Source organism: Rousettus aegyptiacus, unplaced genomic scaffold (assembly GCF_014176215.1).
Source record: "Rousettus aegyptiacus isolate mRouAeg1 unplaced genomic scaffold, mRouAeg1.p scaffold_m13_p_8, whole genome shotgun sequence".
NCBI lineage: Eukaryota > Metazoa > Chordata > Mammalia > Chiroptera > Pteropodidae > Rousettus > Rousettus aegyptiacus.
The window spans coordinates 93,087,347-93,109,393 of record NW_023416311.1 but is presented as its reverse complement, the minus strand read 5'-3'; the positions used below and the strand labels follow the sequence as shown (position 1 = coordinate 93,109,393).

The window sequence follows — 22,047 nt, the reverse complement described above, 5'->3', positions numbered from 1 at the left end:
ATTCTCCTTACTTTCTCAGAAATACGCAGGAAATGGTTTAAGCCATTTGGACCACCCATGAAAGCCATCTGTGTGTGGGAGGAGCAAAAATGTCCATGCAGGTGCTGATAGCGTTAGCCAGAAAACTGGAGCACAGATTCAGACCAAAAGAACTCCTGGAAGGAAGCTGCATTCTCCTTCCTGCCGTGGGTGTGGCGGTGCAGCTTCATCATGATCCGGAGCTAAATCCAGAGAAGCGCTCGCAAGACAGCACTGGTAGAGAGCGCATACTCTGAAACCCTGATTCAAATCCCAGCTCTGCCAGGAGCAAATTCCTGAATGTCTCTGTTTCAGATTCTCTATCTGTAAAATATTGGGACTTTCCTCCTATTGTCATGAAAGTTGTAAGAGTTAATTTACTTAGAATACTCTGATGAGTGCCTAGCACGCTAAATAAGTGTTTGTCTTTTTATTACGGTTGTAATTATCATTCTGAGGAGCATGGGCTTTGAAGAGGGACAGCTGTGGTTCATATCACAGCTCTGCCTCTTGCTGACTGCAGCCTGGGGCATGTTACTAAAGTCAGCTGGTGCCTCAGTTTCCCCATCTCTAAAATAGGAGTGATAATAGTACCTTCCTTGTGGTACTGCTGTGAGAATGACTCAGATCATACATTTCAGGTGCTAACCAAGAGCATGCCCAGCACATGGTGAGCACTCAGCAAGGGTTTGCTGTTGTTACCCTCTATTTAAATGCATTCAGCCCTATCAACACACGCAATTATGGAAACTTACTACACGCTCTCTATGCCTGGGACTATGTGCTAGAACCTTGGGGAATACAAGGAAAATTAGGGCTGGAAGGGACCTAGGACATCTTGTCCAAATTTGTTACTTGTTGGATTTTTAACTCCAAGCTATGAGCATGTACATCTTCATCAGCCAAAACAGACATGTCTCATCTGCCAGCATCCAGGAGGAGTGCAATTGGCGGCAACTCAAGCACTACAAGGTTGACTAGGAGGATGATGCGTGTTATCCCTCAAAAGTGGCCGGGTTTGCTGGCAGCGAGCAACCAATTACTTCAAAAATCCGGAGGAAGGCAGAGTGGTTAATATCTACAGAGTAGAGAGAGAATAGCACACTGTGAGAAAATGTCAGCTCTGTAAGGGACTGAAGATGCATCCGTATTAGGCAAGCCGTTCTCCATCCCAAATTGTCCTGCAGGATGAGACATAGAGGATGTCGCTGTGAGCCAAAGGAGGAAGTTTTTTATTTCCTTGACTTTTTTACTCTAAGTACTGCTGGGAGTTAGCATATGGTATCTCAGATGTGTGGATGAAGTATAATTTGTATTCGCAATATCTGCAGCTAGCAGTGATCTATTTGGGAAAGGAAAAAACCAAAAAACAAAACAAAACAAAACAAAAAAACAGATACAGAGTAAGATCGAGACCTGGGTGTTTTTAAAGGAAATAGCCTTCGAGATCCTGGAAAACAAGCTCTGACATTCAGGTGCCTCGCCAAAAATCATCCCAAGCCATCTCTCTCCACAGTTCCACTTCGATGTTTGGCAAAAGTGGGAAAGAAGCAAGGCAGAGCGTCTCCACTGCCCTCACGCTTTCCGGTTCCAGCAGATGACATCATCTGTTAACTTCGTTCTTCTTTTCTAATAATGAAAATCAGACTTGGAATGTCCAAATCACTCAGAATTGGCTATTTATTCAAGGCCCTCTCTCCCAGCTACAAACTAATACAACCAATCCTTCCACTTTTACAATTATTTCGATTTTGAAGAGTGTGCAGTATTGGAGTGGTATACAAGGGGAAAAGGGTAATATACTCCGGAACTAAATCCAGAATGCCTTTTGCTCTCACATCTGACCCTCCTTGCCTGAGCACCGTCCTTCTGAAAAGGACGGTGCTCATTTCTACCCAGGCGACTCAAATGTTCGGATCTGTTGGAGTTTTTTTTTTTTTTTTTTTTTGGTCTGGAAATTATTGTTTCTCATCTTGTAAGAGAATGTACTTAAAAAGCAATGCTCTCTATTCTTTTGGGGGAATTAAAAACACAGACAGTGTGGCCTGGAAAATTTTCCCTATTCACTTAATTAAACAAGGAGGCCAGGAGACTGAGGTGGCTCTAATGCCTTAGCAGCCCACGCAAGCAAAGCAAATTCTAAGCCTGAGAATGCCTCAAGGTTACGAAATTGAAGCCTAAGGGCAACCAATCACAAACAGCCGACTAGGCTTTCCAGAATAAGGCAACCACTTAAGCGGTAGCCAATGAAATCATTTCCTTACTTTACTTCCTGTCTTCTCCACAGAAGTCTTGCCCCCGACTCCTGCTAGTGGAGCAGTCCTAACTACTTCTGGTTCAGACTGCCCAATTCAAATCAGTGTTTGTGCAAATAAACTCTTAAAAATTTTAATATGCCTCAGTTTGTCTTTTAACACTCAAAAAAAAAAAAAAAAAAGATGCATGGGAAAAAAGATGAAGACCATGGGACAGTGGATATCTCCAGACTGACACTCTATACTCCACTCCCCATGACAGAATTCATGAAATGGAGTGGAATATACTGTCAGCATTCTTCTTCGTGGACAGCATTTATTTCCATAAGCAGTGTCTAAATATTCATTTATTCATTCATTCATTCATTCATTCAAGAAACATTTACTGCACCTATAGCTGTCCTAAGCACTGGATAATGATGATGAGTCAGACCTGACTACTCCTACGTGGTAAACAGAAAGGTCCATCAGTCTTGCACCTCCTAGAATAGGTCTTAGGTTCCCAGGAGTTTGACAATTGTCGTTACTGTCTATGGTAAACATTTGTCACTCTTTTTTGGCAGCTCATCTTCTAAACCATTCTTTAACGCTAGAGGCTGCCCCTTGTGCTATGTCTTGGTGAGAAGCAGACTCCACTCCCCAATGCCAAAGTCGTACTTTCCTAGCCTCCTTTACAGCTTGAATGAAGACAGTCACAAGTCTCTGCCAATCATAGCATCCATGCAGGAGCCCAGTGTCAGCTCTGCCATCCATCCTCGTCCTCGTGGAGGAAGACGCTGTGGTGGCGAGCTCTAAGGAAAGTCACAACGACAAAGTGGTGCAAGCAGTGGGGTCATTTTAGGACCAGATCGGCTGTGATTTGGGAGGTTTACCTTGGCCATGTGGCCCCAAGTCCTACCTCTCTGGTGCTCCTCGAAATTCAGAGAGTGATCCAATATTTTAATACATTTCTTTCTGCTTAAATTAGCCAGGCTTGGTTTCTGTGGCTTGTACTAAGCTCCCTGACAGCTATATCCGCTCAGGCTTGAGTCTACACGCCAGCACTGTGAAACACCTCTGCGCACCCAGGTGTTAAGAGTCTGAAACGTGTAGGAAGCTGGAAGGCGACAATGGAAAGCTCTGTTTGGCCTCCTACTTTCCATGCCGTTACAGGTGGTTGGCCGTACCGCGATCATCATTTTTCAAGTTACATAATTCTAAATTAATCAGACTACATTTAGGAATGCCTATTGATCTAGAAATCTTATTTCTCAGAATTCGTTCTGAACAAATCAGCAATTACTTCACTTTAAGGATGTTCACCCAATATTATTGATAAAAACAAGAAGTCAGAAACAGCCTGGATGCGCATCATTGAAATACGGCAGAGCTACTAAAAATAATGTTTTCAAAGAATAGTTAAGGTCATGAGGATGATACGAAACTTTATATAAGTAGGATCTTAATTTTCTGTAAAACTCTTTATAGGGATGATATATGTCCCTGAAGGCAAGAGATCAAAATATTGATAGCCATTATCAATACACTGTGAGTCTGCAGGTTCATTTTAATTTTTTAAAAGCTGAAAACTAGGTACTCCTTATTTCGAAGAGACATTTTTTTCACTTGTGTACTTTACAAATTTTCTGCTATGAGTATGCATTAGTCTTAAGGAAAAATATTAAAAACATAAAATATATAAATATAAATTAAAATATATAATAAGTATGTTTAGAATTCTAATTTTTCACTAATTTGGACTATTGCCACACTAGCATTCGTATGTTAGTAAGGTTCAGCCATGTTTGCGATACCATATCGAGACAATGCTACTAGTAAAATAGGAAACTTAATATCCTATCAACAACAGGCATATACTGAGAATATTCCTCACATTCTCCCCCAAATGTAACTAGATAATTCTGGCCTGTGAAAAGCTTGCAAAACATATTATAGATTTTTTAAAATGTACCTTAAAACCAAGAATAGAGAAATAATGCCAAGTGATAGGTGCATACTTAAAATCTATAGGAATTCAAAGTTTACTCACCCCAATCAGATGGTTAGCCAGTTTCCCTGAAGGTGGTGGAACTTTTATTCTGAGCCAGCAGTTCTTACTTTGTGGTCTCAGAACTTCTCTTTACTCTTGAGAATTACTGAAGACACAAAAGAGCTTTTATTCGTGTGGGTTAGATATCTAGTTATTTACCCAATTAGAAACAGAAATTTAAAAAAAAATATCAAATCATTTAAAAATAACAATAAACTCAATTATTTGCTAACATAAATACCATATTTTTTAATGAAAAATAACTATTTTCTAAAACAAAAGAAAAATTAGTGAGAGGAATGGTATTGCTTTACATTTTGCAAATCTCTTTAATGATTGGTTTTATAAAACACAGCTGGATTCTTTCATTCACTTCTGCATTCAATCTGTTGAGACATGTTGTTTGGGTTGAAGTATGTGAATGAAATCTGGCTTCATATAGCTATGTAGTTGTAAAAAGGAGGAGTATAGCCTTTTTTTCAGACAATTCAAGGCATTTTCTTTTCTTTTATTAAGACACCAAATATCAACAAGCAGTAATTTCTTAGCGGTTAGTTGCTATGTGGGATCTAAAACCACATCAGTGAACATTTGTCCCCTGTTGCATTGGTCTACATGGACTTTGGATGGATCTTTCACCCAGGCATGGTTCTGTGTCATCATGCACTGGTGGTTTGGAAAATTCTGATCTTCTAAATATTGATATATTTTATTATACGATATCAAAAAATCACATTTTAAAATATTATCATGGATCTGATTTAAAAAGTCTTTGTTTATGGGGAATCTGTCAAGCTCACAGTAGTAGATATAAGTTTTCCAAAATTTTAATTTTTGTTAGAAAGCCTATATTTTCTCAGTGGCAACAAATATTGCCAGTTATTTTCCTGGAGGTGACAAATTTCGTTCATTTTTGAGAAAATGTTAGCTAAATATCCGACTCTGAATAACTATAGTTTGACCATCAGCTATTCTTTCGAATAAAAATGCTGTTCCGTGAGAAAAAAGAGGGGGCAGTATAGCTCGCGGTTCAATAGTACGAACGCCTTTGCTCTAGACAACCACCGAATGTCGGTAAACAGAAGTGCTTTACTCATGTTTCTCATTTTATCAAAAAGATGTGTACTCAAAGGTCAAGTTTTAATAAAATTAATAATTTTTGTTTCATCGTAAACATTCTGATGTGAATCTGGTATTTTTTTTCTACAAGTGGGCTGGTAATAAATACAATTACTGGAAGTCTTTTACTTATACTCGACAGGGCTTTTGTGCCATCGTTGCACATATTAATACAGTGAAAAAGTCGCACGACATTTTAGCATTATTATGAAGATAATTTTGACCTCAGGACCCTCTGAAAGAGTCTTGGGGACCTCGCAGGGGTCAACGGGCATACTTTGAGAACTGCTCTAAACCTTGAAAGGAGGACAGGGCATTATGAAATGAATGCCTATAGTAAGTGGAGGGGAGCGAGAGCAAAGCCTAGATAGGTAAGTAGATGTTAAACTATGGAAAATTTTCAATGCCAGGCAGCAGAGCTTGAATATTATCCCGCGGACACCTGGAAAACATTAATCACCATAGCTATCATTTTTTTAGCACCTACCATACGCCTGGCGTTTTGCACACATTATGTAATTTGTACTACATATTAATCCTATGAGGGAAGTATTATCATCCTCATTTAGTGGGAAGGAAGCTGAGGTTCAGAGAAGTTGAGAAACTTGTTCTAACCCGCACAGCTAGCCAAAGAACAGGAGTCCATGTAGATGTGACTGCAAAGCTCAGATGAATTCCTCCATTTCAAACTTCCTTCCAAGTCACATTTTTCAGCTCTGCTGGGTAGGATCCTGGAATGCCTATGGTCTTAAAACATCTAGTCTGCCATGAAACACTGGCTGTAAATCTTGTGTATTTACTCAGGGTTCCCTGAGGGCAAAGGTTAAGTCTATTTACATGCCTGGCACATTGTGGTCACTTAATAAATCTTTAACCATAAAGGTAGTGATTTTTTATGGAGCCCAACTTCACTCAGATCCCTTTCAGCTTTCCTTGAGTTTAAAATGAACACCCCGGAATAACAGGACTTTTTTATTTTTCCCAAGAAGAACTTAGAGGCCCATAATTCCCAAACCTGACTATGGCCTTCAATGACCACAACGGCTGCCTCTGCACAAGTATTACTGCATATTTGTAGGGTAAGCAGAACTTGTCTTCCTTACCTTCCCACCTTTGGAGGGGCTGAATCTTATTCTGAGAGGGGAATGGGCTTTGGAGCAGGCTGACCTGGATTCGAACCCCATTCTACCACTGACGACTTTGTCCCTGTGGGCAACTCATAGAACCTCTCTCTTAGCTTCTGTTTCTTATCGAAAATGTGACTAACGGTGTATTCTTCAGAAAGTTGTTGAGAAGATTAAATGAAATAGTGTAAGAAATCATAACTCCTGGAGCTTTTTCTGTCCCCCATAGTTCCAGTCTGGTCCCACTGAAACTTCTCCAGCCCCCTAGGGTCCCAAAACTTGCCCAGAATAAGGCAGGACTCATCAGCTCTCACCCCATCACCCAAACTGTCCCTTCTATCAAACATTGTCGGTCTGTATCCTCACGCTGTAGGGTAGTGATCTGAGCTTGCTGTTACTTTACAAACTGTTTCACATAACTAATAAAACAACAAATACCAATGAAAATAATAAAATGTGTTCCTAATTGCAAAAGGTATTAATAGGTTTGCTGGTCGAATAATTTTAAGAGTGCTGTAGACACAAATAATAATAAATAAACGATAATAAATAAAAAATAATAATTTTAAGGAATGCTAAAGACTAAATCCCCTTCTTCGGAGGATGGAGTTTAGCTTGTCAGTGGTTGTGAGGAGTCCCAGAGAAAAGAAACCTGTGTAGCTTCATGTAACAGCTAAACAAACTACGTGCACTGCTGAAGACTTTTTCCTGGTAAGCATTCATCACACCTTCAAGAAAAGTTTTCTTCTCATACTATTATGAGAAGCACTGTCTTACTCTCACAGCTCTGATTCCCTAATGATGGCATGTGAGGTATCCGGCGGTCTCCATGGAGACCGAGACGACATATCCGTCCCAACCTTGGGAAGTCTGTGTGTGTGAAATCTAACAGCAAAACCCTAAAGGCTGCAACGGGCTGGAAATAACACTGATTTGAGGAGAACTCAAATTCAGCACCTTAACTTCTACTGCACTTTTCAGCTTATAAAGCATTTAAAAATACATTACCTCATTCAAATATGTTATCTCAGTTTACTCCTAAAAAAGCTGTATGAAGCAGGCAAGATATGGTTATCTCCCTTCATAGATTATGAAGTTAGGGCTCAGAAAGATGAAATGACAGCCCTAGTCCCTCAGCCAGGACGTCTCAGAGCTGAGACTAAACGCAGACTCTGGCTAGACTGCTGGGCCAGTGCTGCCCCCAAGACCGGAAGGGAAAACTGGAGGAGAGAAAATCGAGGGGAGAGAGGAAGAAAGGACAAACTCAAGCAATTCTGTGGGTCATCTACTCTGCCCATGCACGCTGAGCCCACGTGTATATCTACCTCAGCAATTGCTTTAATCTTTTTTTTTTTTTTTTTTTTTTAAAAAACCACCATCACTGCTCTGCTCTCAGATGAACTGTAGCCCCAGAAAGCAAAAGCCAGAATTGAAGACCCGCTAAGTCCCAGCCACGCCTGAGGCCCAGAGGCAGTCTCTAGGGCTTTTGAGGAAGAGACTCCGTTTCCCACACCACCCCAGCTGAGAAAGTACCTCTAACGCACACTTAGCTCCAAACCACCCCCAGCCTTCTTCCCTGCCCCCCTTTAGTGTTTTCCTGCTTCCCAGCAGCCTTGGCCAGTGGACACCAGTCAGCCAGGGCTCCGTGAATCCAGTACTTCGGGCCCGGTGTCCCTAATTCATTCCCTAGTTAGGACTTCTCTTGTGAGTCACCCTTACTCATTCTAGAACCCAAGAGAAAAGGAGAAGAGAGAGGAGGAATAAAGCAGAAAAACCCTATTTACATGCCTACCTAGAAAAAGAGAGGCAGCGATTACTGTGGGTTGGACTGCTTCTTCCTTTGGGTTTCAAGGACATTTTCAGGATTTTGTAAGCTCTTCACGCTCAATGATGTCATCTTCTACTTTAAACGCTTCATGTGAATTAGTTGTCATAAATCTTAAGTTTCCCTTCTTTCCTTAGCAGTCATTGGAACGCTCTCACCTGTTGGAATAAACTGAAATGGATGTAATGAAGACAAAGGATGCGTCACCAACATGGGAATTCTGACTTGTGATATTTCTGAAAATAAAGCAATACCGGTTACAGGCGCTGCTACGCCTGGGTGCTCACCCAGAAACCTCCATTCCTGGGAGGAGAGTTTTCCCAATAAGCCTCATCTTTTTTGTGTTAACAACAGCATGCTTTTTTCCCAGGTTCTTTCAACAAGAAACTTTTGAGTTTCTTTCCCAAAAAATCCAAGGTCAGGACAGTTAGAAAACATTTTGGAAAGTTATCGTGCCTGAAGCTCGCATTTTTAGGAAGCAGGGAGTGACTATTTCTTTGTCTGGGATAATGAGGTAGTTTCTTACATAGTAATTAAAAAAATGGTATTTCTCACTAGGGAAGTAAGTCCGATGCCTGCATTAATGAAAAAAAAATCTAAAGTAAAGAATAGGGAAAAATTATTAGTTAATTGTCCTTTTCTCCACTGCAAGCTAAAAAAAAAACATTCTTTGTACCAAATTTCTATTTCCTTATCACATTCTAATATATCTATTTCACGCATGGAAGAAATGTGCTTTGAAATCAAAGACACACCATTCCCATTTTCTTTATTAGTTCAATGGGTGAAGCTAATGACATGATTATGACAGAAGAGCTGAAATGTTTTCATTTTCCTTTTTTCCACCTTCAATTTTGGTAAGGGATTATATTATTTTGCTAGAGCTGCCATAACAAAATACCACAGGCTGATTGGCTTAAACAACAGAAACTAATGTCTCATAACTCTGGAGGCTTGAAGTCCAACATCGAGGTTTTTTTTTCCTTGAGGCCAATCTCCTTGGCTTGATGGCCACTTTTTCTGTGTATCATCGCATGGTCTTCCCTCTGTGTGTGTGTCTTTGTCCTAATTTCCTTTTTTTAAATAAGTATATCAGCCATATTAAATTAGGGCCCATTCAAATGATCTCATTTTAACTTAATTACCTCTTTAAAGACCCTATCTCCAAATATAACCACGTGCTGATGTATCGGGGGTTAAGACTTAACATACGAATTTGAGGGGACATGATTCAGCCCATAACAGGAATCACTGGTCATAGGAGGTCTTGTGAGTGACAACATAATGAAACAAGAAGCTAAATGAAGAACAGCAGAAGCAACTTGGTGAGAATTCACAAGAACGGGCCTCTGGCCCCAACATAGTTATTTACTGGTTACAGGACCTTGGGCAACTTTCTTACCCTATCTGGCTATCTGATCTCTCGAAGTCAAAGGCAGAGAGAGAAAATGCAGTAGATGATTTCTGAGGAACGAGGCAAATCCCTCAATGTGTCACGGTTGGGTAGGAATCCAAGGAGAGGCAGAAGCAATAACACAATAACACTGCTCTGACTTCTTGGTGGCCTGAGGGAGAAGTTTGCATCTCGATCAAAGGTACCATGGGAAACCAGTTTTCTGTTTCTTCCGAATGAGTACCAGAAAAAAGTCAGCACGAGGCTTTACATGAATGCCCAGTTACAGTCAATAAAGTCTTCAACAAAGTGTGCAAAACCTGATTTTGCACACCCTGGGTGGCTCAAGAATGACAAAGGACATGAAATGCTTTTAAGACCATAAGAAAACAAATTTTCGCCTTTACCTTTAAACTAAAAATAAGTAAGTACAGGGGGTGGTGAAAACAAATAAACTTTGATGAGAAATAACTTCTTCAAGGGGATCCGCCTCTATAAGTATACGGATATGTGTAGTCCATTGAAATATGTATATTTAAATCCTTACGTGGCTTGAAACACACAGGGCGAGACCTGTGGAGTGAGTACAGCTCCGAGAGGGGCCCACCTTCTCCTAGGAAACACTAGCGCCCTCCCTCAGCAGTGCTTGCAACTTGAAAGCTGTCAGTGCCTTAGAATGTCTAGTGAACTTTCACCTGCCTGTCGTCATTGACCTTCACATCAACCCTCTAAGACAGGCTTCACTACTTACGCCATCATCCAGATCAGAAAACAAAACCAAAGCCCTGTGTCCTCTGCAGCCTCGCTGTCCTGCAGGACGTGATCCTAATGCATGAACAATGAGTATGGGTCAAGACCTTGATATTCCGTGAAAAGGAAATGAGAATTTAGTGCTCTAAACCACCTTGGCTTTCCTAGAGGCTCCTTTCAGTTGCCCAAAGTTTGGGCTCCCCAATGAGGCTGTCTTGCTGGCAATGCTCCAGACCTGGTCCTCTTCTGCTCTTTTTAGCACTGTTTACTGTACTCTTATGACATGTCAGGCACTGTGCTGGGCGCTGTGAATAGATATAAGGACAGATCCAGATGCAATTGTTTCAAGGAGCTAACAGTGCTGAAAAGATAAGCTAGCACATCAAATCTCTGTTCAGTTCCATGAATGCTACCTGCGCGGGTTCTGAGAACTATGAAAGCACAGAGAAGAAGACTGTGGGTGGGGCTTGAGATGAGACTTGAAGGCCCACTGAGGCATGCTAACGAGGGGGACAGGCGATTCAGGTCACGGTTTGGAAATGTCAGGTCATTTTGGGGTGGCCAAGGACTGGTTGAAACAGGACTCTGGGAGAAGATAGGTCATAAGCTAAAGGTAGAGTCTCAAGTACTACACTAACGAATTTAAACTTAGCCATGAAGGTCATAGAGTGAAATCAGGCTGCCCCAGTCTGCTCATCTAGTCACATGGCCTTAAAGAATTGATTAACTTCCCAATGCATCAATTTCCTCATTGTGAAATGAGCTACATCTACCTCACGGGGTAGTTATGTAGATTGAACGAGATCATCAATGCAAAATCTATAGCACACGAGATCGTAAGAAATGCCCTTCGTTAGCATTATCGTTACCACCGTGGTCATCTCGTCATCATCATCGTCGTCCCCATCATCAAAGGACTGAGGAGGCAAGCTCTGCGTTTTAGGAAGTCTATTGATTACTCTCCATTTGCCCTACCATATCCATTTTATTTCTTTCTCTTCCCTGCTCTGTCCTGAAAGGTTGATCCCCAAAGACTGTACCCCCCAGGCTTTCTAGCCTGCTGGTTACTTGCTAAGTGAGCCAATAGGAGTCAGAAGCAGGAGTTTGCAGAGTAAGAGAAGGGAGAAGTCAGGGTGTTTCTTCGCTCAAAGTTCCCTAACTCATGGCAGCCATTTTGATCACGGCTCTGGCCCTCCATGTCTTGGATGGGCTCCCCTGAAAGCAGAGCCTGAAGGAAGGACCTGGGTTTCAGAGACTTCTCGGGAAGGTGACTCCAGAACTGGAGAAGCAGGGAGGGTCTGACGGGGGAGGGGAAAAAAACAGTGTGACTGAGATCACTGCTGTGAGTAAATGTGATGTGCCTCTGTGGGACCTCAGGAAACAGAACGCCTCTTGGGATTTCTGTCAGACGGTGGGAGGCTTTGCCAGCTCCTGTGCCTCGCTGGTGTGCTGGCTGCCTCCAGGACACTTGACTCCCCCTCACTTCCCAGCTGCGCTGTCAAGCCGGCCAAGCAGGTGCAGCTTGGGAGAAGGCCCTTAGAAATAAATCAGAAGGACACGTGCCTCCCTTTCGGTGGAAAGCTGTCAGGATGAGACCATGGCTGCAGCTGAAACTGCAGGGGGGCTGAGAGGATGTGACAGGGACACAAAAGCGTTCCCTAGACATGCCACACACAGTGCCCGCTGGGCCACTTTCTCCTCTACAGACCCCCTCCGTTTTTTTTCTCCTTTAGGCCCAGAAGAGGTTTCTCTCCCACGCTGATCTCTGTGCCCACAGCCCCTGTCTGTGCCCTGGGCCCTGACTCCACTGCTGTGAATACCTCCTTTATTAAAGTCCTTCCACCGAACCAGCTGAGTGGGACTCTGCTGCCTCCGGGGACCCTCACAGATGCAGATTATTCTGGCTATAAAAGTATGGTTACCAGGATGTATTCGGAGAGGGACTGGACTGAAGCCGACACATGTATGTACCTTCCCATGGAGCCCCGTTAGAGACAGCAAGCCACGCTGATCAGGCCCTGACAAGGACCCTCTCCCTGGGGTATGGGCACTTTAGCAGGGGCCACAAGAAAGCCGTGAGGTCAGAGCAAACCTCTGAGAGCGGATTCTCAGAAACGATGAGGCAGCAGCAGGAAGCCTTGGGGGTGGGGACAGCATTGCACTCGTCTTCGCTTCTCGTCTCCTCCAGCTCCCGCCTGCCAGCCCCCTACCCTCGGCACCTGCAGGCAGACAATAAATGTTCGCCAAATAAATCTGCATTTCCGGTGTTGCCATTGTTCTTATATTTGTTAATAACTATCTCGTTATGTAAAGTTACTGTTATGGACTGAAAGCCTGTGTCCCTCCCCCACCAGAATCCCATGTCAAAGCCTGAACCCCCAGTGCGATGGTATGTGGATGGGAAGCCTTTGGGAGGTAATTAGGTTTCGATAACGTCATGAAGCTGGGGCCCTGTGACGGTGTTAGTGCCTTTAAAGGAAGAAGATGGGACACCGGACCACTCTCTACCTCAGCCACATGAGACATAGTGAGTAGGCAGCCACCTGTAAACCCAAAAGAGGACCAGGAGCAAAATCTATTGCCATCTAAATTGGGGACTTTCAGCCTCCTGAACTGTGAGAAATAAATGTCTATCCTTTAAGCCACCCAGCCTAGGGTATTTTGATACAACAGCTCCCAGGCGACTAATGCAATAACCGTTTGGCTGTGCCACTTGGATGTAGCTAAATGATTTATCACATCCTTTATACCGTATGCAAATCCTTTATGAGAGAGAGCCCACATGAACGTATAGAATATACCGCGAACGGTATATTTGCAGTATGATGGCCGGGAGTCCAGGGCGGAGATCCTACAGGCTGAGAAAACAAACCAGGCGCCAAGTACACCCACATCTTAAAGGGAGCCGTCAAGCCATCCATGCAGCAAATGTGCAGCCAAAACTTCCAGCATCATGACGACCCAACATTTCCAGGCCATGTGGGAGACGGTACAGACTCCTCCTAGAGTCTGAAGAGCCGGTACATGGAGGAGGACAGGGAGTCTTCCTGCAGACCTGAAGCCAGGTCGCGGGGAGCTCCAGGAGACCCCCACAGAGAGCCTCGGCAGCTGTCCCTTGGTGTCTGAGGAACACAGGCACTGAAATCTGAGTCCCACCTGGAGAATCTACAGGTTGTGTCCAGTGACGTTTCTGTTGGCCGGCATAAGCGATGGGCTACGATGGGAATATCCAGAATGATGTGGGCCGAGGATGCACTTCCTATAGCACAGCTGTTGAACTCGCGGAGTGTGCGGGGGAGGTAATAATCCACAAAGAGTTCCACGTAAAAAAGGTCAACTTCCCACATTTGCCATGTACAAAGGGACGAGCTTCAGGATACACAGGCACCAGTCAGGGCCACCTTTCTCTCCACCTTGCCCCTATGCCAGTCCATGCAGGAGCCGAGAGCTGGGGTGATGTTAGGTCCAGGAAGGCCCAGTCCCTACCCCCGCCCCCACCCTGCAGTGTGGGCACCAGACTTCTCCCTTACCTTTGTGTGGGAACCAGACCTTGCATCTGGGTTGGCAATGCTACAAGCTCACCTCCTGCTTCACTGGACTCTCCTCCCTTCCCTGCCAACTTACCCGCCCAAAATGTTCCCACCAAAGAAGCCTGCCCCAAGCCCCATATAAGTTTCAGGTCCCCCTCGGATTCGGGGCTAGCACCATCATCGGTTTAGCCTGGCTGTCACTCTGCTACAATGAACCTCGCTTAACACCTTGGGCCTTGTGCGTTTCTCCGGTGAACCCAACAGCTGGTAACTAGGGAAGAGGTGGGGAGAGAAAAGAAAGATAAAACCCACCTTACACACACACACACACACACACACACACACACACACACACACACACCCCTTTCGTGGTAAGCTTCCAAACTAAAAGTAGGCCCAAGTGGAACACAATGAGTTAAATGGTGGTCCTCCCCCGCCACCCCCCCCATGTCTGCATCCCAACCCCCAGAACCCGTGGATGTGACCTTATTTGGAAAAGTGGTCTTTGCAGATGCAATCGCGGATTCCAGATTATCTGGGTAGGCCTTAAATCCAGTGATAAGTGTCCTTAGGAGAGGCGCGCAGAGGAGAGACATGGGGGGGGGGGGCGGGAAGAGAAGCCAGGTAGGATGGAAGCTGAGGCTGGACTGATGTAGCCACGAACCACGGGACGTCCGAAGCCACAGGAAGTTGGGGGAGGCCCGGAAACATCTCCCCCTGGAACCTTCGGAGGGAGAATAATCCTGCTGACACCTTGATTTCAGACCCCTCACCTCCAAAACTGTGAGAAAATAAGTTTCTGTTGTTTTAAGCCACCCCAGTTTGTGGTCATTTATTACAGCAGCCATAGGATATTAATACATTGGGGGGGGGGAGGGGGGAACAGTGTCCTAAACTAGGTGAAATTCAGAATTCAGACATTAGCCTGGATTTCACTTTTTGTTATCTAAAATTTTCTGGAAAAGCAATGAGTACTGCCTGAAATTTTCCCCAAGGGTAACAAACAGAATTCAAGTTTCCTGAGTAGGGTACGAAAGAAATGATTTTTTTTTTTCTTGCTCTCTTTCAACTTGTACTGACTTCACAGATTGATTTCACTTACTCCAAGGAATAAGTCCTAGGGTAGGTATCCAGCACCCTGCCTCCCTCCGGCCTTGCTGCCCCTGTGCTGGTCGCCCTGCCAACAGCCTGGGAACGACATCCATCACTCCGTCGAGTCCCTTGAGAGCAGTCCCAACCTGCAGCGAGGCCTGTGGCTCTGAGCACAGGTCTGGGGCCGTGCACCAAGCCCAGCTCCAGCCTCGCCGGCTGCGTGACCTCTGGTTCCCTGTCTCGCTTTCCTCCTCTATAGAATGAAAGTACTAATAGTCGCTGCCCCACAGAGCCGTGTGGCGGCATGTGATAAACACCACAAAAGTGGGTTCCTGGAGCTGGGTGAATGACTCTGGTCCTTATCTTTGCCCTAGTGTCCCAGGGCAAATATGAAACACCGAGAAAGCACAGGCTTACCTTCCACAGACAAGTCACAGGCCCACTCGGCAAAAAGTCGAGAGAATTTCGTGCTTATTTTCCCATCAGTCTACTTAAAGAAAACAAAATCTGCTTCCTTATAACTAATAATAGCCATGCTGTGTGGGAGGGAGGGGATATGGAAACAGAAAGTCTGCTAACGGCCTCGAAATCAGCCTCCTAAGTGGTGATGGGTGCTGGGCAGATGCAAAGAAGCCTGAGGTAGACCTCAGGTAGCACGGGGTTTATAGGAGAGAAGCGGACACAATTCTAACAATACAGTTAAGAGATGATACAGGCCCACGAGCCATTCAGTGCCAACTTGTGTTCCGCAGACCAGAGCCAGCAGAGAGAGAGGCTCCATGAAGGCTAAAGCGGTCTGGAGGCCACATCCTGGCCATGACTTGTCCCATCGAGTCAAGGAAACCAAGAACGTCCTGATTGGGGTTGCTTGTTTCCTGGAGGATGTTGATCCTGGGCGTGACAGGTCATTATGTCTGACGCACATCTTTTGGCTAGGAATCACCAAATTTTCAAAGCCTGTGACTCAAACCTTGACCGGTTTTGATAGCGCATGGGTGTTTCCTTCTGACGGCATCCACCTCTCGCAGTCACCACCGCTAGCCTGGTGCCGCTTTGAGGCCCGGGGTGGACAGTTTGGATGTTGCATGCACCTCCTTGGCAGGGATCTGCTCCAGCACCAGCTGAGCTGTTTTGAGTGTGGTCTGATACTCCCTTGAGTCTCCCCAAAGTTTGTGCTTCAGAGCAGCGATCCCCAACATTTTGGCACCATGGACCAGTGGTCCTATGAGAATCCAATGCCTGATGATCTGAGGTGGAGCTGGGGTGGTGATGCTAGCGCTGGGGAGCGGCTGCAAATACAGACGAAGCTTCACTCACTCCCCCGCTGCTCACCTCCTGCTGTGTAGCCCAGTTCCTAACGGACCCGGGACCATCAGGGGACCCCTGCTTTAGAGCATTCATTTAGCCAAGGGACCTCATTATATGTCAGAAGTGTCCCCCACCCCCAGAGAAAATGGAAGTGTTGTTCATAGCAGTCTGCCATAGTGTTTAGCCGGAAGAGGGGAGCGGTTCTTGGCAACACCAGGACATGTGGCCCGGATGGCCCTTCAGGACTCAAGCGCTTATCCTCCAACTGCAGACACTGTTGGCTGCTGACGACTCACGGCCAAGTCCCTCTGCAGAAATTGCCTTCTGCCGAAGGATGTGGTCTCTGCTCTTGGGGCAGCCTGCATCTGAAGACTGGGACACCACGTCTCATCGCCCTGGCCTCTGTTGGGTCAGTGCACAGAGCCATCCACCTCTAGAGCTCCCTGTAGGACCAGCTGAGGCCCCTGTCCCAACTGTATCACAGCTCAACCTCTCCCTTTGCCCTATCCGATTCTCCTCACCCCCCAACAGGATCTCCTGCCCTCCTCTTTATCAGGGAGCGAAATCCTTAGAAACATCTCCAGCTGACTTCCCCACATCTTACTGACTGTAACTAGTTACATACTTGACTCTAAACCAATCATTGGTAAAGGGGATTAGGATTACTTGACTGAGACTGGGGTGTATCCTCCTCCCACTCTCCCAGCCCCAAATTGGGGCATGGGGTTTCTTCCCTCAGCATTCTCCTAAAGAAGAAGAGACTATGGCCGTGGGTAGACACTCAACAGCACCTTCCATAGTACCTTAGGAGCCAAAGTCTCTTTAAAGTTTCTGTAACCTAACCACCAATGACCAAAGTTTCAATGCTCTACTTAAATAAATGGAAACACAATTTTTTCAAGAAACTATCAGGAAGTTATTCTTTAACTTATTCTTCATAATAGAATTCTAAATTTTCTGTGTTGCTTGGGTCATCCAGAGTAAGTGGATTTTTTCTTCCAAGAGTGATCATTCCAATAACTGAAAAGCCTTTTTTTTCCCCACTAAATTAAACACACCTAATTCTTTCTCTACCTTCATCATATAGTTTTGAAAGATTGTAACGGCCATTCTTTTACAAAAGTCCTCCAGTTTTTTCTGCCTGCTGCCCACTAAATGCATGTCTCCACTATGGTTTTACCGGTGTAACATAGCACCTGACTACTGTTTCCTTTGTTTTAATCCAAGTTGATCTAGTTTTATTTACAAAAGTGATGTATATTACCTGGGAAATTTTTTTTTTTTTTTTACTAATTCTGGTGAGCTTTTAAAGATCATTATGAGGTACTATCCTCCTTCAAATACGTTCCTCCCCAGCCTACACCGAATCTACCCGCGCCTTCCATTTCATTCTCAGCTTCCCACAGATGCTATTCCTCTTCAATGCTAGCTGCCTACAACCAGTGTAAGATTGAGTATATGTTCCAAGACACACTGTTAATTCCAGACTTGCGGACATCCTCTGAAAGCGGTAGACTCACGCACTCAATTAATTTGCTCTCCCATTGTCGGTTTTGGAATTGCCTTCCTCATTTTCGATTCTGTTTTTCTATTCACGTAGCCCTAGGTCACATTGGCTTTTTGGGCATCACGTTTTTTAAGGTCCCCTCATCACGTTTTGTTGATTCGATGTGAGATTATCATTGAGAACAAGTATTTATGTGTGCTGCTACTCAGCCAAGTCTCCTCCTTCTCGTAGAATCTGTTCCGCTGTCTCTGCGGGCCAAGTGCAGGGCCTTTAATCTATGCCTATAACCTTTCGTCTTCTTGGACTTGACCCATCGCCCTAACGAAAAGGCCTCTGGGTCCTGATTCTGTCACCCAACAACTTTGGCGTCTCTCCCTTAACAAAGTCTAGAAACTGCTGTGAAGAATGTTCTGTAAATGTCAGACAGTAATATATGACTCATGACTGCTGCCAGGAATTTCAGACAATTTCACACTCCATTTGTAGCTAAGCCTTTCAAATTCATTACCATAGAGGGCTGCTTTTTCTGTACCTTCCTCTCCATTTTGCATAAGTGTGCTAAGGAATTTAAAGGTAGATGGTTCTTCTAGGAATTTGGGAGAGGTAGGATGATCATGGTGCCTGGTGCCCAGGCGGCTGGCTTATGCAGGGTTGTCCAGCTGCCCTGACATACTACCCTTTGTGCAGGTTTATTTCCAATGTCTTCACATCAGGCTAATACCAAGCCCAAGTGCCCTCTCTATCTTCTGTGGTTTTTACTTTTCTGCATTCCCTGCCTCAAAAGACCCTGTAATCAGCTTGATAATGATCCTAATCTCTGGATATCAGGTCCTAATCACTGGAACCTGTGAATATTAATGTATGTGGCAAAAACAAACAAAAAAAAAGATCTTTTCAGATGTGATTAATGATGGGGGGATGTTCTTCTGGATCACCCGCATGGGCCTTAAAGGCAGTCACAAGTATCCTTCAAAAAGAGAGACACATACACGGAAGAGGAGGAGGCAGTGTGACCGTGGAGGCAGAGACTAGAGTGATGTGTCCACAAGCCAAGGGATGCTGGCAGCTACCGGAAGTCGTAAGAGGCAAGGAACAGATTCCCCCTTAGAGCTTCTGGAGGAAGCATGACTGCCCACACCTCAGTTTTCTCTCGGTGAGACTGACTTCAGACTTCCGGCCTCCAGAACAGTGAATGAATATGTTTCTGTTGTTTAAGCCACTGAGTTTGTGGAGATTTGTTACAGAGGCCCCAGGAAACTAGTGCCGATCCTAATGACCCCTCCAGGAAACGCTCAAGTCCTGACCCTTCTCTCCCCACTGCAGGTCTGTCGGAGCTCCTCCTACATCTCCCACATTTGGGTCACTTTAAATTCACTTTGCTTTTTATTGTCCTCATCTTTTGCTCACTAATACTTTCCATGCTCTTCAGGTTATCAGCCCACCTCTTCACTGCTCCTTCACTGCTTTACTGAGGAAAGAAGAGCCTCAAGACCTGGGCTCCCTCAGGGAGCTCCCTCCACTTTTTGATTAGTACCATGAGCTACACCTGGAAGAGAACTGCCCAGGGCACAGTTCCAGGGGCCACGTGTGCACACACGCACACACCCCTCTGTTCTACCTGTTGGAATTTTAGCTTATGTATCTCATTTGCCTCCTTGATGACTCTGGCCAAAAATGCTCTTTTTCTTCTCTTTCTTTTGCTTTCTTCTTTCTGAAGCTATGAAGCTCCTTGCTTGTTCTCCTATCGAGGCATTCCTTCCTGCTCATCTCTTCTGTATAACAGCTCCCATTGTGCCTCCGAGGACACCCTCATCTTTCCCCCAAAGGACAATTAATATAGGAAGATGTATTCAAGAAACTTTCTGAAGGTTTGCTGCCACTGAGTGGGCAGTTATGTCATAATCTCTCATGGCACAATTTAAAATTAAATAACTGTCAGCCATGCCTCATCTTAAAAGACCCTGGTCAAGCCCACTGACCAAGGACTTCTGCAGGGCGGTCTCTCTACGTAGAATCTGGGCCCCTTCCATCTCACCGTGCTCTTCTTTCCCTGCCCCTCAGCAACCTCTAAGCAATTTCTCACCCTCGATCATGCCAAGAAATTGAGCAAACCTCTAGCCCCTTCCTAACCCTGGACTCTGACTATTAACTTTGCTAATAGTCACATGCTTCGCTGAACAGGCCGTTTGACCCAGGACTCCACCCCTCAGCATCACAGCAAATGTTTGACATTATAGTTCACTCTTTTTTTCCACAGACCAGTTCAAATGCTTAGGCTGAGATGACCTCTCTCCAGAGCCCCCCTCCCCACTTTCCAAAAAAAAAAAGAAGGCAGAGGGAAGTGCACATTTGTACTTTGCAGCATGACTGGTTGATTAATGAAGATGGGCTGTTCAAATAGTCCACCTTTTGGGACTGGTTTTACTTTACCAAGAGATAATGGCCCCTGGGACAATCTAACTCTCTTTTAATCTGAGTGGGTTGGTTTTCTATGAGATTTAATCAGAGAAAAAGGAAATGAGCTAATGCAACACTCACCTCCTCCCCTAAAGCCTCAGATTCTTAGGTTTTTGAGTCATTTGTGCATACTTTCCTTCACTTCACTGGGAAGCAGAAAACAGGAAGAAAGAAGGTGTAGCCTTTTCCTATGGCTGCTATAACAAAGCACCATAGATTGGGGGGCTTAAAACAACAGAAATTTATTCTTCCAGTACCAGAGGCCAGAAGTCTGAAATCCAGACGATGGCAAGGCCAGTTCCCTGGGGCCTCTGAGGGAGAACCCGTCCCATGCCTCTCTCCTAGCTCCTGGTGGTTTGCTGGCAATCCTCAGTGTTCCTGGGCTTGCTGAGGCATCACTTCGATTTCTACACCCCATCTTCACATGGTCTTCTCCCTGCGCGCGTGTCTATGTCCAAATTTCCTCTTCTTATAAGAACACAAGTCATATTGAATGTAAGGCCCGCCCTAATCCAGTATGACCTCATTTTAAGTAGTTACATCTGCAAAGACCCTATTTCCAAATAGATCTCATGTTCAATCTGAGGTTCTGGATGGACATGAATATGGGGGTTGGGGAACACCATTCAACTCAGTACAGAAGGGAAAAGAGGTGTAGACACGGTTGGGGGACTGCAAAAGCCTCTCTTCTTTCCCACCATCTGGGGCTTATCTGGAACATGCATTTAAAAAAGCACGTAGCAGAGAGGTTTAGATTCCAGACTCTCAGTCAAAGCACCTGCATGTACATGTATGGGTCCCTTCCCTTTCTTTGCCTCTGCCTCCTCACCTGTAAAATGGAACAATAACAGTCCTTACTTCAAAGGCGTATTGCGAAGATCGTTTACATGAATCATTAGAGTCCTTGGGACAGTTCTTGGCACAGTTTTGTGCTCCATAAATGTTACCAACTGCCTGTATTTTTGGAGTGCTTTTTTGCTTGCAGGAGCCATCAATAACAAACGAATACCTAAGGCAAAGCTTTTACCTCACAGGTACTTCCTATCTAATAGTGGAGACTTTAACAAGATAAATAATATGAATTTGTACATGCAGTGCTGAGTGGTGTGTAGCTTTGTGGGTAATTGAGAAGGGAGACAGCCTGTGTCTTATGACCCCTCTGGGGACAGAATTAATAGAAGCTCTTTCTTTAAGGAGCAATGCTGTCAGGCCTCTCCAAGATATTCAAACTATATAGGACATTTATGCAGAGACAAGTACTTCTCCACAGATCATCTCAAACAATCCTCATAATGACCTCATGAAACAGGCAGTTCTGGTCTCATTTTACAAGTGGAGAAAAAGAAGAGTCAAACAGTTTAATAAGTGACTTCTCTGAAGTCACCCAGGAGATCTCGGTCTCATATCCAGTTCCCTTTGCATGATGCAACACATTATTTATCTGGTCACACCCTGGACCAGTGAATGAAACAGTTGAACTGAAGGGGGAGATGTCACTGGCTTCAGGAATGATGAGTCTCCTGATGATGACAATGACAATGAAGGTGGAGAAGATGATGTCATGCCTCGGTCTGTGTCTCCTCCGGGATTCTAAGAGTGGTTTGGGACTCGCTGAGGAAATGAAAAGTAGGTTTCAAGTT

General features: G+C 44.6%; 2 long non-coding RNA genes across 4 annotated transcripts in view; one reads left to right on the top strand and one right to left on the bottom strand.

The window, feature by feature from the left end:
- LOC107509696 overlaps positions 1-8,508 on the bottom strand; it is a 35,504-nt gene extending 26,996 nt beyond the window's left edge. For both annotated transcript variants that reach the window (XR_004952610.1, XR_004952609.1), the window contains exons 1-2: positions 8,338-8,508; positions 4,303-4,408 (exon numbers count right to left, since the gene is read on the bottom strand). This is a non-coding gene — a long non-coding RNA (uncharacterized LOC107509696). The remainder of the gene's footprint in view (positions 1-4,302; positions 4,409-8,337) is intronic.
- On the top strand, positions 6,105-9,601 carry LOC118606777. 2 transcript variants are annotated; one of them, XR_004952611.1, is made up of 2 exons: positions 6,105-6,500; positions 8,508-9,601. It is a non-coding gene; the product is annotated as an uncharacterized LOC118606777 (long non-coding RNA). The 2 variants fall into 2 exon arrangements; XR_004952612.1 differs by lacking the exon at positions 6,105-6,500 and adding an exon at positions 7,150-7,256.
- Positions 9,602-22,047: the final 12,446 nt, after the last annotated feature.